General features: G+C 42.2%; 1 pseudogene across 1 annotated transcript; it reads right to left on the bottom strand.

The window, feature by feature from the left end:
• Nucleotides 1-282: 282 nt before the first annotated feature.
• Nucleotides 283-2,541, bottom strand: LOC113915381 (annotated as a pseudogene). The gene has a single exon (XR_003517637.1). The product of XR_003517637.1 is annotated as a heat shock protein HSP 90-beta-like (transcript).
• Nucleotides 2,542-11,262: the final 8,721 nt, after the last annotated feature.

Genomic DNA, 11,262 nt, shown 5'->3' with positions numbered 1-11,262 from the left:
TCAGTATTTTATTTATTTATTTATTTTCTTTATTTTGCATATTTTAATCTCGGAACAAAATAAACAAACAAACAAACAAAAAACACCCACAATGCATATCCAAACCCCGTCAAGTATCGGAAGGGATAGGGCTTGAGGGCCTTCTTTCCTGCCTCAAAGACAGGAGAAAAAAAGAAAAAACCACTAGACATCAGCAGAGGGAACCAGGTGAACTGGGGCCACTCGGGGCTGTTGGGGAGCCATGGAGACACTATACAGAGGGCACAAGGTCTGCAGGTAGAACTAATCTACTTCTATGCGAGAGGCATCCTCATCACCCTCAAGGTGGGGGGGATCTCATTAGGAACAGTAGCACTGGGTTCCTCTGCGGTCACTTCATCTTCATCAGTGCCCAGGCCTAGCTTGATCATGCGGTAGATGCGGTTGGAGTGAGTCTGGGGATCCTCGAGTGAGAAGCCGGAGGAGAGCAGAGCTGTTTCAAACAGCAGCACCACCAGGTGCTTGACTGCCTTGTCATTCTTGTCCGCCTCGGCCTTCTGCCGCAGCGTTTCCACGATGGGGTGGTCGGGGTTGATCTCCAGGTGCTTCTTGGCCATCATATAGCCCATTGTAGAGTAGTCCCGAAGGGCCTGGGCTTTCATGATCCGCTCCATGTTGGCCGTCCAGCCATAGGTGCTAGTCACAGTGCAGCAGGGTGAGACACTAGCCTGTTGGAGACTGTCACCTTCTCAACCTTCTTATCCAAGATTTCTTTCATGAGTTTGTGGAGGTTCTCGAACTTGGCCTTGCTCTCCTCCATTTTCTTCCTCTCCTTTTCATCCTCAGGCAGCTCCAGGCCCTCCTTGGTAACCGAGACCAGACTATTCCCGTCAAATTCCTTGAGCTGCTGCACGCGGTACTCGTCGATAGGCTCCGTCATATACACTACCTCAAAGCCCCACTTCTGTGCTCGCTCCGCAAAAGCGGAGTTGGCAACCTGCTCCTTGTTCTCACCAGTGATGTAATAGATGGACTTCTGGGTCTCTTTCATGAGGGACACATATTCTGAAAGAGAAGTCATCTCATCCCCAGACTGGGAAGTTGGTAATGCAGCAGCTCAGAAAGGCGGCACCGGTTAGTAGAGTCCTCATGGATTCCAAGCTTTAGGTTTTTAGAGAACGCCTCATAGAATTTCTTATAGTTCTCCTTGTCTTCTGCCAGTTCAGAGAAGAGCTCAAGGCACTTCTTCACAATATTTTTGCGAATGACCTTCAAGATTTTGCTCTGCTGGAGCATTTCTCGGGAGATATTCAAGGGCAGGTCCTCGGAGTCAACCACACCATGGAGGAAGTTGAGATACTCTGGTATCAGTTCATCCCAGCTGTCCATGATGAACACACGGCGAACGTAGAGTTTGATGTTGTTCTTTTTCTTCTTGTTCTCAAAGAGGTCAAAAGGGGCCCGACGGGGGATAAACAGCAATGCCCTGAATTCCAGCTGACCTTCTACAGAGAAATGCTTGACTGCCAAGTGGTCTTCCCAGTGATTAGTAAGACTCTTGTAAAACTCTCCATATTCCTCCTGGGTAATGTCCTCAGGGTTTCTGGTCCAAATGGGCTTGGTCTTATTCAGTTCTTCCTGATCTATGTATTTCTCCTTAATCTTCTTTGTTTTCTTTTTCTTGTCCTTCCCACTATCATCCTTCTCATCTGAGCCCACCTCTTCAATCCTGGGCTTCTCCTCATCATCTTTATCTTCTTCCTCTTTCTCCCCTTTCTCCTCCTCTGCCTCATCATCGCTGATTTCTTTCTCTCGTTCCTTCTTCAAATAAAGGGTGATGGGATAATCTATGAACTGCGAATGCTTCTTCACCACTTCTTTGACATGTCTCTCCTCTAAATACTCTGTCTGGTCTTCTTTAAGATGGAGAATCACTTTAGTACCCTCGCCAATGGGCTCGCTACGGTCTGCACGTACAGTGAAGGAGCCCCCAGCAGAAGACTCCCAGGCATACTGCTCATCATCATTGTGCTTTGTGATAACCACCACCTTCTCTGCCGCCAGGTAGGCAGAATAAAAGCCAACGCCAAATTGTCCAATCATGGAGATGTCTGCACCAGCCTGAAGAGCCTCCATGAATGCTTTAGTTCCGGACTTGGCAATGGTTCCCAAATTATTTATGAGATCGGCTTTGGTCATGCCAATGCCTGTGTCCACTAGAGTCAGGGTGCGTTCCTGGGGGTTGGGGATGATGTCAATTTTCAGCTCTTTACCACTGTCCAACTTGGAAGGGTCTGTCAGGCTCTCATAGCGAATCTTGTCCAAGGCATCAGAAGCATTACTGATTAACTCCTGAAGGAAAATTTCCTTGTTAGAATAGAAGGTATTGATGATGAGGGACATGAGTTGGGCAATTTCTGCCCGGAAGGCAAAAGTCTCCACCTCCTCCTCTCCATGGTGCACTTCCTCAAACATCTTAAAGGAGAAGAGCTGCAAGCACTACAGACCACGGTGGGTAGGGACTGCGTCCAGCTACGTCTCCACAACAAGCCTGTGTGGGGGTGACTCTAAAATCAATATTTTAAATGACACAATTTCTAGGATCTCTTCCAGCTCTAGATTCTAGGATTCTAAATCTAGCATACACATGCTCAGGTCTTCTTTTTCTTTTTAAAATGATGAAATAAGTAAAGGCAAAGCCAACCAGAACCTAAATAATCAAAATGACTAACTGATTAATTAAATATTTTATTTGCTCAAAAGTTGTTTCTTGAGTATTAACTTTATGCCAGTCTAGGTACCGGGGACACTGGGGAAGAAGAGATAGACAAAATCCCTGCTCTTACAGAGCTTACTCCTTAGTAGGAAAGACAACAAAGAGGCAAATAAATGAATGAAGAAATGTTGAATATACACATGTGCTGTAAAATGGAAAATGTTAGATTCACCAAATGAACCATACATTGCCCCCTCCCAAATTCCCAGATTTCTGACCAAGGATCACCCTTTTTTTCTTTTTATAATTTTTTTTTATTATGTTATGTTAGTCATCATACAGTACATCATTAGTTTTTGATGTAGTGTTCCATGATTCACTGTTTGTGTATAACACCCAGTGCTCCATGCAGTACGTCCCTCCTTAATACCCATCACCAGGCTAACCCATCCCCCCACCCCCCCTCCCCTCTAGAACCCTCAGTTTGTTTCTCAGAGTCCATAGTCTCTCATGGTTCATCTCTCCCTCCGATTTCCCTCATTTTTCCCTTCCTTCTCCTAATGTCCTCCATGGTATTCCTTATGTTCCACAAATAAGTGAAACCACATGATAATTGACTTTCTCTGCTTGGCTTATTTCACTTAGCTCACTAATAATCTTCTCCAGTTCCATCCATGTTGATGCAAATGTTGGGTATGTATCCTTTCTGATGGCTGAGTAATAGTCCATTGTATATATGGACCATGTCTTCTTTATCCCTTTTAAGCAGATTTGGAGCATTTGGTTTGCTTGTGTGGAAACAAGGAAGGAAAAATAAATTGAAAGGTGCTTAGAGAATTCTGAATCTTTGAAATTATTAACTCTTTCAATTTTGGGTGGCAAAAAACCTACACACAAAAATGAGCAACTCTTAGTCTTAGATGCAGCATTGAATAGATGAGGTTTGTCTATGGGGAAAACACTGAATAATATGATCATCAACGTACAGTGGGTCACTCTTTAAGCATTCATTTGCATCTTGACTCAGTATATTGCTAGGAAAAAGATTCCAAATATGATGGAACTAATTTGAAAGCTTACAAAGTCTTATTAGCACAGTGAAACAAATGACTATATATTTAAAATTAAAAAAAAATAAAGAGAAAACAGTATGTACAATGCTAGTGAATAAAACAGAAAAATTAAAAATAGGTAAGAAACTGTTTTGAATTTACTTTGAATGTCTGCCCTTGAAGCTGATCAGTCAAACCAGAGGGACATATGATACTAAATTAGAGAGAGAAGATTTTTGTGGGTGTTCTGAAGGGCTCAGTGGTCGAGATGCTGATCCCTTATTATGCCATAGTTCACTTCTAATTGTGTGGCTTTCCTTTCTCTAGATTTTACAATGTTGTGAACGGTACACTTAACGCTTCTCAGTCGTGACTATAGTAATTTTATTTGACTCATAAATGGAACAAAGTAAGGAAAAGAAAAAAGGGCATGGAGATTTTCTGAAGTCACAGTGGAAGAGTTAAAGGAGAGCTTGGAAGAGCGAGAGGATCGAGGGCGATAAGGACATGTGGATGCTTCAGAAAGAACTAGTAGATAAAGAAGTCCTAGAGATCTAATGCGCAAGCACAGTGATTATAGACAACAATATTGTATCATAAACATCAAACTTGCTAGGAGACTAGATGTTAATTATTCCCACCACAAAAAAGAAATGATAATTATGTGATGATAGGGGTGTTAGCCAACGTTCCAAAGACAATCATACTACAATATCAAAATATATCAAAGCAACATGTTGAGTACCTTAGACTTACACAATGTTACATGTCAAATATATTTCAGTTAAAAAAAAAAAAAGAGAAGACCTGTCTAAAATCCACCAAGTTGTGAGGAGTGAAAGGCAAGAAATGGGAGAGCGAGGAGAAGAGGTTGGGCGAATTAGGGTATTTATCTTGTGGCCAGGAAGAAGGAAAAACCAGAAAACTGCAACTGGGTTAGGGGAAAACAATGTGAGTAGGGAATGGTTCTTGGTGCTGGTGACAGACTGCAACCTACAGTTTATATGTAGGAATCTTTGTGAGTCAGATATTGGTGTACTAGAGTGCGCCTATTTTTTTGAACATTTGCCTTGGACCTACCAGTGTTTTTAGCCGCGCTACGTTTTCTTTTAAGACAAGCTTAATGCTGTTGTTTGTCATTCAGCAAATCTACTGTCAGATGTGGGTGACTCACTGACATTTTAGCACCAACTACAATCTATTTTCCTCACTAAATGCTGAATTAGAGGTTTTATGCATATAATATGGATTTAAGGAATTTCCCTGCGGAGGTTAATATGCTTAAAGGTCAATGCAGTGGGGTGTGTTTTGGAAGAATGTAATGTAAAGCATTTAAAAAATATAGATTTGATAGGTCTTTTGCAAGCTTTATTGTCTAAATCGTAATGCTTATTTTCTGTGAGATTAATATACCCACAAAAGAAATCACCACTTGTACTTTGATAGACAGAGTTGTTTCTGAAGGTCCTGTAATGCTAAGAGTACAATATGCATGGGCAGCCGTGAAGCTATAACTCAGCCTTGTGTGATTATGATGTTTAAGTGGAAAGCAAGATTCAGGGAAAGTGTTTTGCAACAATGTCCTCTCCAAATAACAGAGTATTTACTGGTTCACCAAGAAAACGCCAGTGTTCAAAAGGACTGTGGGTGTCACAAGCAATTAGTGTGTCTATGAAGGATCTTCTGCAATTCCCAGAGAAGACAGGAAAATGTTATATAGAATGTGAAATGTAGGGGTCATTTCAAAAGTAATGGATACTGACACAGAGCTACAAACAATTGTAAGGTTTACACATCACTCAAAGAAATTGGATTAGAGCCAGAGAAAAAGATGTTTTATATTACACTTTAAAAAAAAAAAAATCTTAAGGGCATTTGGTACAAGACAGCATAATATCCACCTTCTTTTGAAATGCAATGTAACATGAAGGCAAAGGGTTCTGTATCATTTTTTGAGGTAAAATGTCACCATTTTGAGCATATTTCTCTCCAAAAGACTTCACACTAACAATAGCCTGTACGTATTAAAATAGTTGACAAGTGGCATGTAAACGAAGTACCTAAATCCTAGTGTTCCAACTATTTCTGTCTCCTGCTGAAAGAGTCACTGCTTTGATGATTCTCAGCCTTTGTTTAAATTCTCCAATAGGAACAGACTGCCATTTGCTTTTCTTGGATGCACATTTAACCAGTCTAGTGTTCTGACTCAGTCTTGGGATAATATTTGTGGCACTGGTTGGCTTGGGAGAGTGTTTGACTCTCTGCGGCAGGGCTTTGGTAGCCAGCAAGAAAGTTACCCCTCTATATGTGGACATTGTAATGCTTTGAGTAGTGGCTTCCAAAAAGATATGTGTATGTCCTAATTCATGAGATCTGTGGTTATTACCTTATTTGGAAAAAGGGCCATTGCATATGTAAGTAAGTTATGGATCTTGAGATGAAGAGATCATCTTGGATTATCTGGGTAGGACCTAAGTCCAATGACAAATATCCTTGTGAAAGAAAGGCAGAGGGAGACTTGAGACAATAGAAGAAAAGACATAGAGGCTGGCACAGTGATTAGACATAGAAGAGATTGGAACAATGCAGCCACAAGCCCAGGGAGTCCAGAAATATCAGCAGCCATCAGAAGCCAGAAAAGACAAGGAAGGATTCTTCCTTAGAGACTTCCGAGGGAGTGTGGCTTTGATTTTTGAACTTTTGGCTGGCAGAACTGTGAGAAAATGATTTTTATTTTTTAAGCCACCCAGTTTGTGGCAATTTGTTACAGCAGCAATGGAAAACTTATATAACAACCTTGAACTTCTTTGGTTCTTACACACCAAAGTAAAAACAGGGTGCCATGTGGGACATGGTCTAGCTTACTCATCCTCTATCCTTCTGCACTCACATGAGATGATAATAACCCACTGGGAGGAGACAACAAAGGTGGGAAAAGTAGTTCTAAATTCCAAATCCCAGACTGTGAAGGTACTGTTAGTTTTTTTTTTTTTTTTTTTTAAGTAGGCTCCACATCTAGCGTGGAGCCCAACTCAGGGCTCGAACTCACGACCCTGAGATCAAGACCTGAGCTGAGATCAAGAATTGGATGCTTAACCAACTGAGCCACACAGGCACCAGGGTTTTGAGGTGAGGAAAGATAGGAACTGTTTCTATCAACACGCTTACCACAGTATCTTTCTGCTTCATTTGTACTTGCCTTCTGTCCATCATTTTGGCCTTGGGAAGGGAAGGGCAGGTGAGAAACAGGAAGAGGAAAGAAGTAGAAGGGAGTAAGGACTAAGCTGAACTTAGTAAGGACTCTTCTCTGATGAGAACATATAATTATGGTATACAGATGAAGAAATCTTGAAAACAAACACAAATGAAAAGAAAACCAGACAGAAACCCGGGATAGATATTAATTAACAATGAAAGAATTAATCTGACTTTTGCACCTTAACATTTGATGAAGTAGATAGATTATGCCACCAAATTAAGAGATAAAATATTTTTCTGTCTTGCCAAGTTACTGTATAAAGATTCACAACTATGACTATACATAATATCATTTAATTTTGGACAGAATATTTTTTTCTATCTGGAACAGTTTGGAGTATATTGTTTTGACCCTTATTGAAGTCAGAGACTTTGTTCTTGGTCCCTAGTTCTCCGTTATCTTTTTTTCTCTCTTTTTTTCTCTGTTGCCATACCTTTCAGGTAGGGTTCCTCAGGGTTCCCTTGAAGGGAATGAGCCCCTTGAACTTATTTCTAGGTCTCCTCACTGAGTTTAATTTAGGATGTGAGTTTAACCTATTAACTTGTTCTCTTAACTAGTGCATTTTAGCTTTCAGCCTCATGGATTTAAGATTACATCTTGATGTGCTGTTAGGGAATTTGACTTCACACAGGCTTCATAAAATAGCGGCTCTGGCCTCTAAAGTCTAAAGGTTCCTCTAGGTGAAAAGAAATACACATGTAGACAGCTCTGTGGGCCCACTTGAACTGCCTTGTTTCCATGAGGAGCCATGAGGGGACTGGGAAAGTTTGAGGCTGCACCAAGGTAATTGCTCTGACAGTGGCTACTTGTGAGGAAGCTCTCGTCTTCTTTGGGTTAATAATAAGACAGTGCTGTCAATGTGAAAATGGATTCAATTTGCTTTAGTTCAAACAGTCGTAGGGATAATTTGCTGAGTCAGTACACCGCAAATGGCTTTGTGGAATGCCTTCATGGAGACACACAGATGCCCCAGAAGATGTCTGCTCCAACAGCTCAACTCTGTTGTTGCTTCAGCCTGGATCTTAAGGTCTTCCTGAACTGTCCACCGTTTTTCTTTTTGTACTGTGTCCCTCTATACACCTGCCAATTTGACCAAACTTAGCTGTTCCACAGTGATGTCGGGCCTTGGAAACTTGTCAGGGATACCTGTCCCCTCACCCCTGCCTAACTGAGATCCTAGTCATTTCAAGTTAACTCAAACCTCCCAAACACTTACTCCTTCTCCTGCAGTCATGCATGTCACACTGCCCGAGCTTCTCTCTCGGTCCCTCTTTCACTTGTCCCACTTCACAGCTGACCCTTTTTCTGACTGCGCCCCACTGGAATATCACTTCCCGGGGACTTGTGTCCTCTTTCTATGACAGTAACTGATAGGGGAACTTTTCTCCTGTAACTGGTCGATAAACATTTTTTTTTAAATGAACAAAAAAAAATGCTAGAGAAATAGACGATTACAAAATAGTTTTTATTTCCCAGAGTTGCTGGAGAACCCTGAATGAACAGTTGCCTGCCAGAAATCAAGTCAATGTTTGAGAATCAAGAAAGCAATTCATTATTCCGTAAGTATATAGACAAAAATATTGGAATTAGCTCGGGATTTACCTCGTGCAAATTCCTTTAGATGGGAAAAACAAAGATCATTACTGCCAAACTCTTGATGGTTTCAAGTGTCTTGCTTGGGTGTGGCAACAACCTCCCAGTTGGCCTCCATCCTCCCCTGGCATCTCCTCCAAACCACAGTCTTCACAAAGGAATATTTATAAAACAGAAAGCTGACCCTGCCTTGATCCTGCTCTCAGGATGACATCCAGACGCCATGGCCTGTCATGTAGGCCTTTGATGACCTTCCCCTGCTTCCCTTTCTAGTCGTGTCTCTATAGATTTTTCGGCTCGCCTTTCAGATTCATTGCTTATTCTCTGATCCCATGCTGTCTTAGGCCTGTGTTCCGTGAGATTTTTTTCCTGGAATTTTCTCCCTCTTTTCATCTTTCAGAATAACTCCTTTCTTATCCTTTCAGAATTGGTTTAAGCAAATTCTTCAGGCTGAGTGTTCTCCGTGTGCACTGCTATCATAACACATTTCAGCAGAGCCTTTCTCACACACTGTCATCAAAATTGATGTCTTTTGTCTTTTTCCCCATTGAGGGCCAGGATCGGGTCTTACTCACAAGTCTGGAGCTGTGGAAATCCTTAGAACAGAGGAGCAGTTTTAGATGAGGTTCCCCAGGAAGAACATGTAGACTAAAAAGAGCATCAGACTGAGAAAGGACACCCAAGGAAGACCAGTTTTTATAGAGTTAGCAGAGAAAAATACCCACCAAAGCAGACTAAAAAGGAAGAGGAGAATCAGAGGAGATCTGCGTTTGGCATCGAAGGAAGGAAAATGTTTTATATTGAAACAAAGTTCAGCTGTGTGAAATATTATAAAGAGTCAAGTTAAGTAAACATTAAAGGGTACCCATTGGATTTGGTGCTTTGGAGCTCATTGATGGCCTTTGTCGTCCATCACAAGGTCTGTTTCTAGGGTTTAGCATGCACGTGAACATTATTACATCTAGTGGAACATATCATTTGACTTAAGATTTTGTAATGTCTAGGTTGGCAAAGCTACTATACTTTTGCCATTAGGGACCTAGTCCAGGCTCTCAGCACAAGGAGATATTTGGCAAAAGTTGAAGAAGGAGGATCCATGTCTGTGCTTTTGGATGTGGTTGTGATCCTAGCTTCTGTCGTATGCTATAATCTTAAATACCTCATCAGATTCTCAAACCTCATCTGCTTGCCAGGCCTTCAGCTGCCACTGAGACATATTGGTTGGTCCTTCGTGGGCCCGTGTAGTTTTTGCCACCTGAGGCTGGTCAGCTGAACTCCTGGGGTCTCTGGCTCCCTTGGCCACTTCAGGCTTGGATGCAGCAGGGCACTGCAGTACTGGGTGGGATGGGCTTCTTTAGCAGCTTCTGAGGAAGCTGGGTGACATGACTCGGAATCTGGGTGAAAGAGGTCCCTGTGTGATGAATCTGGGAGATAAAAGAGGGGAAGTAGCCGCACAGAGACATTTTTCCTCCTTCCTCCTTGAAGGGACTGCTTTGAGCAGCTTCGATGCACAGCCTGCCTGGAGACATCCCAGGTGGCTGAGTAGCTGCACCTGCTGAGCGACCAGCTGCGTGTCTTTGAGGCTTATGGTACAGCAGTGGCCAGTGCAGTGACACGCTATGGCTCTGTAACCTTCCTTGTCACACTTCTCCTTTCATTAACTCTCCCTGCCTCATGACTCCATCTTTCAAATTAGGCACCCCTGTCCAGGCTCTGTTTTCAGTGGAGCCCATGCTGAGATATTTCTTTGTCTCCCAAGCCCACTTAGGATGTTGGAGATTGTGACAATACCACCAGCAAAGCTTAGACTTTTCTAGTCAATAGCTGACCTGTCCTCTCCGTCTTAACTCCATGGCAACTGATGGAGGGAGGATGTCACGTGATTTGGACAACATGAATAATTGGCCAGGATTCATTTTGACTGATATCCTGCCTCTAATGCAAAAGTCAGAAAACTGACTTGAATAAAGAAATTGCTTACTTGGGGGATGAACCCAAGATCCACATGTAAGCTCATCACTAGGGCACCAGGCTCTGACTTACTTTTCTTGGCTCTCTATGTCAGGAAAGGGTGCTGTACAAATGTCAGGAAGGAGAAGGTGAGTTTGTCAAGACTCCATCAATCTGTTGAGTCCCCTGTCAGCTGGCTCCCATCTGCACAGATGTGAAATTATATTCCTGTTGAAACAAGTGTCCTTTAGGTTAAAAGTAATAAATATTATCTATCTTACTTAATTGAGAGGTTGTTAGGATTGTTACCTAGGCTTTTGGAAAATCCCCCAAGGGGAAAAGTGAATCCATATATTCTGGAGGAAGGGAGTAACTTAAATTCTGGAATCTGGAGCAAATCTCCTAGCAGCTGGACAAGAGCTGGGAGAAGAGGGGAAGATTCTGAATAGCGGCCCTTATAGAGGGCCATAGATTGAGGGGGAAAAATAAAATCAGTAAGTGCCAAATTCTATTTCTAGGAGTTGGGTTATGGAAGGATACATAGGATGGTTGCTAGTGGAGGAAGCTAGGTCAAGGCTTTTACCTTTTTGTACCCTTTCAATATTGGGTAGACTTTTGTCCACCTACATGCTGAGGGGAAGGAGCTGTCTGTTGAGTTTGAGTGTGGCGACAAATAGAAAATATCTCCCTTGTCAGCCAGATGACTCTTGGGC

This window comes from Zalophus californianus, chromosome 4 (assembly GCF_009762305.2).
Source record: "Zalophus californianus isolate mZalCal1 chromosome 4, mZalCal1.pri.v2, whole genome shotgun sequence".
Lineage (NCBI taxonomy): Eukaryota > Metazoa > Chordata > Mammalia > Carnivora > Otariidae > Zalophus > Zalophus californianus.
Note: the sequence above shows the minus strand (reverse complement) of the source record. Positions and strands in the feature narration are given on the sequence as shown.